Here is a 4,912-nt window from a genome sequence, read left to right on the forward strand (position 1 = left end):
CTTGCGGTTTCTTTTCTTTAACTGCAGTTGTTTATGTTCTCCTTTGACGTAGCCAAATGTGTATGCAAGACAAATGAATGCCATCTGCCTGAAGTATGCATGGAGGAGGAAACAGTGACTCCAGTGCCAACCTCTGATGGCAGAGACTGCTTCTTAAAGATACCAGTGCCCATTTTATTTCCTGATACACTGACACTCACTGATTTTTGACAGATATGATACATACAAGAGCTCAGCCATACACTATTAAGTTCCAGTACATATGGAACTGGAGGTGAGAAGTGTTGCCGCCTGCCAATACTAAGCTAAAAGAGGAGGGAGAATGCTTCCTTATAAAACATAATCAGGGATGGCAGTCCCAAATACAGGAACATGGAAAAAAAAGAGAATGTCACAACAGTACTGAATACGAAAATGATTGTACAAGTTTCATGGTTTCATGCTAGCTACCTTCCTGCCCTGTCTTGTATCTACTACTGTCTCTTTACCAAACTTCTGTTTTCCTCCTTCTGCCACTTCTGCAATAACTTAGAAGGTGGTTATTCAGGTCCATTAAGTTGATTAGAAATAGATACCTGTCTCCTGTTTAGAGATACTGTAATTGTTGGGATAAACAAGAAAAAGAAGTCTTGTCTTGGTCATGTAATGGCATGTCAGAGTTTGGGCTTTGCAGTGAAAGAAGCGCCATAGAGTTTCCTTTCCTTCCCACCTTGGCCTCCTGGCTTAATGTTGAGTTAATAGTCCATAGATCCTCAGCACGTTGGTGTGTCAGTTACAGATTAAGACAGTCATTTGGCTGGGGTTTAACAGTCATGCATATACAACATGTAAAAAGCAAGTGGTTTTGCTTTTTAAGTGTACCCTGGGTCCTTACGTGATTCCGTTATCGGATCCAAGGTGCTGCCAAAAGCTGGAAACTAACACAATGGAAAACCACCTTGATGTTAATGCTTGGTAGTGTTCCACTGTATGGTCAGTTTGTGTGTTGTTCTTTTCAGCACTTTTCCTGGTGGGTTTTGAGAAGAAAATGGCAGCAGTCTACACAGAGCAGCTACCATGTGTCCCTGCCTCCTCTGTTCACCTAGCTGTTTAAGCTGCCCTTGTCTAGTGGCTTTTATAGCCAGCAGTGAATTTTCCATGCTTCTCCAACGATTTGTGTAGCTTTCCACCCCCATTAACCATCTGCTGTTTTTCACACCCATGGCATTTTCACTGGGGCTGCTGCAGAATAGCCAGCGTGCACTTCAGAGGCAGATTAAAGGTGATTCAGAGCGTAATGTGAAAACTGAGCTCTCCACAGTCTAGGTGGGTTCTGTCCCTTTAACTCACAGATGGCTCAGAGTCATAAAACCAAAACAGTTCTTAGGACTCAGTCTGCACGTTTTTCAAACCCTAGTCCAGTCATTTTAAGAAATGACTTGGCTCAGTGAAGTGTGAATGTACCTCCAGAGCATTTGCAAAGCAAAAAAGAGATTTTGGCACTGTGCATCTTATTGTGTGTGTATTTTTCCCTTGAAAGATTTTGCCTTAAATAGTTGGGTTTTTTTTTTACCCAAGCCTAACAAATCTCAGCAGCAAGACAGACCACATTGTGCTGCAAAGATCCTGTGTTTTCTAGTGAGGCAGAAGTTGTGGCTATTTACCAATTCATGGTTGCTTTTAATGGAGACTTTTAAATGTAACATGCCAATGGAAGAAAAAAGAAAAATCATTGAAATGCTCAGGACATTCACTGCTATTAAAATCTTTAGGTTTTTAATTCTAATAAGCCAAAAACATTGCATTAAGCCAACTGAGCTGCATTTAAGCTGAGATAAATACTGGTATGCCCTAGTTAAGAGCGGATACACTGATTTCTTCTTGAAGAGAGGCAGTCTGTGTATCTCATAACTGTGTGCATTTTAACACCCCCAACCCAGTGCAGTCACTGCAGAATGAAAAGCTCCAATGAAGGTTCTATTGCCTTGCTTAAAATTATTTCACACCACGTGCAGGCTCCAAAGGGGAGTCTCCATAGGGAAATGTACTAACATACTTGTGAGTGGTGTTACTACCATCGTAACGCCCTATGGGATGTCGACAGCAGAGTATGTTGTCACTAAAACTCAGATGTGGTACTTAGGCACTACGCAGCCACACTTCTTCAGAAAGCATCCTGTCCTCTCTTGCTGACACTGCAGTTGGGTCTGACCATGGGCAGGTGACTCAAAAGTGTCTTGGTTTCCCTGTTGTTTGCCCAAGCAGAGTTTGAAGCAGTTGCCAAGGCAGTGAAAGGTAGAGTATCTGGTGGCTGCTTCTCCTGGTGTGTTTTGTGCTTGTTTCTTAACTGGATGCCGCTGGGAGTAGGAAGTGGGAAAAAGTTGCAGGCAAAGTCAGAACATCAGCTTTCTCCGGGCCATTGAGCCTGTAGAATGTGCCATGTACACTGGAGGCTGAGTGCTCTTTCTCTGTGGTCCCTTGCTTACAAGATCCCAGGATGAAGACAGAGCTGCTGCATTTCTCTGGCATCTTCTCTAACCCAGCAGCAGCCTAAAACTACTTTTTCTTTAGGATTTTTCCTATTGCATATGCCTCTTGCCCCAGCTTTGCACCGAATGAGGCCTTTGTCCTGCACTATCCCTGAGCACTTACGTGCTTAAAAAAGATTAGCATCCTGCTGCTGAGAGCAGACACTCCACGTGAAGTTAATTTAGATCGTTCTGCTGTTCAACAAGCTGATACCAGCCCTTCTCCTTTGTCAAACTGGAAAACAAGAGCATGGAGTTGTCCCCTTCCCTTGGCCTCTCCAGGATGAGTCTCCTGTTACATCTGTGACCAAGCAACCGAATGAATATTCCCAGTCTGAAACTTGTTTGCACCTCTCAAGCATATTACAGAAATTCCTGAGAATGTTGATTCTGGCTAAGTAGGAATTGATCCTAGTGACTTCTGTTAGCAAGCGCAGCCTTGAGGGGAGAGTAAGGGAAGTGGTTGAGCTGTATTTGTGGAGAGGGTAAGAAGTCTACCTGGAACAACTTAATTTGTGATCCTCCAGTGCAGCAAAGGACTAGCACCAACTCCTAGCCTGTACTCCTAAGGCAGCTGTCCCACTGGGTTTTATTCAGTCTCCCATGGGAAGGGAATCGGCCTCTAGTTAGAGAGATAAATGACTGAGTACGTAGAGCAACAACATGTAGTCTCTGCCCTAGGGTAAGATGAGGATGTGGATGAGTTGAAGTAGCCCTGAGCCATACTAGAGCAGTGAGAGGTAAGCAAACCTGTTGCATGGTCCTTTTTCCTTCCAAAGTCAAATGAGAGAGAGAGAGATGTTTTATGCCTCAGTATTGGGATACAGAGCCCTCTCAGCTCATGCTTAAAGCTAAACCAAAGCTTGTGGTGGGGAGGGTGTTCCTCCTCTGGTCCCAGTGCTCCCAATGGAGCTCTCTCCTCCAGGAGGAGGTGGAAAGTGTTGTGTAAAGGTTAAGGACTGCAGAGATTAAAATGTCCTGGGGCCTGCTACAGTCCTGGGCCCACTGCAGCATGGCTTCTGCCTCCTTTGGATACCAGGTGGGTTTGTGATCAGCAGTCAACTGCTCAACTCTACAACCCCTCTGAAATATTTTAAATGGCAAAACCATTCACAACACGTATAGCTGAAAAAAACAAAAGCACTAAAATTCCTAATGCAATTTAGACATAAATATGGGGGAGGTGGCTTTTCTTGGAAGGACATCATGTACAAAACCGAGGGGAAGGGGATTGTATGGGATCATCCACTGCAGCCTGTCTGCCAGCACAGCATCTGTTTTTAATCGGCTAATCAGATCCTGTTTGAAGCCTTTCTCAGCTGTGCTTCCCCTGAAAACCAGATTCCTCATCCAGCTGGGGCAGGGCTGCTTGCAATTACAGCGTGGGTTGCACCAGAGCAGCAAACCCCAAAATGTTATCACGTGCTCAACACTTTCACTGCAATGTTACAAGAAGCCCTTACTCCAGGGAGGATGTAGGCAGCAGAGCCTCTTCTGCTTCATTTATCCCATGGACTGGAGCTTATTCTCCCCTTTTAGGGGTGAATGGCTGTTAAATGCCCATCCCTATGTTGTGGAAGAAGGACTGCATGAGGAATAGAATCATGGAATCACAGAATGGTTTGGGTTGGAAAGGACCTTAACATCATCCAGTTCCAACCCCCTGCCATGGGCAGGGATGTCTTACAATGTTGCCCAAGGCTCTGTCCAACCTGGCCTTGAACACTGCCAGGGATGGAGCATTCACAGCTTCTTTGGGCAACCTGTTCCAGTGCTTCACCACCCTCACAGTAAAGAACTTCTTCCTTATATCTAACCTGAACTTTCCCTGTTTCAGTTTGAACCCATCACCCCTTGTCCTGTCTCTACAGCATCAAGCAACAGTTCAGTGTCCTTTAAAACTGATGCTTCTGGGTGGAACTGGTTTTAGGAGTGAGATCTGGCTTTGTCGGCAGGGAGTCAGCAATGGTATGAGCAGCCTGAGTCAGGTCCTGGGGAGGTGGTCTGGAGGGACTGTCCCTGGACTAGAGGCCCAAGCCAGAGTCTGCACCAGATCTGCATTGTGTCTGTATCAGTCAAGCGTGGTCCTGACTTGTCTCTGCCTGGTACCTGCAGCTGAACTGCTATCTGCATATGTGAATTTCAATCAATGACCCATTACGGAAGCTGTGGGAAAACATGATGGGCTTAATCTCAGTCCTTTGGGAAGGTGCCCTAACTCACTGAGAACTGACATGGAGACCAAACGCTCGGAAGAAAGGCTTAGCATGATCATTTATGTCTTGTTGCATTGTTGGTAGTTTTGGGGGAGAAAACCAAAAGCAGTTTTTAAGTAGTTGATAAGGAGAATGAATGGATTGTTGACCTTTTACTGGAGCCCTGGAGTGATGTAGTCAGGACCTCTG

The sequence above is a fragment of the Pezoporus flaviventris genome, unplaced genomic scaffold (genome assembly GCF_033815535.1).
Source record: "Pezoporus flaviventris isolate CSIRO_AGI_PZ_B2104156 unplaced genomic scaffold, CSIRO_AGI_Pfla_v1 ptg000015l, whole genome shotgun sequence".
Taxonomy (NCBI): Eukaryota; Metazoa; Chordata; class Aves; order Psittaciformes; family Psittacidae; genus Pezoporus; species Pezoporus flaviventris.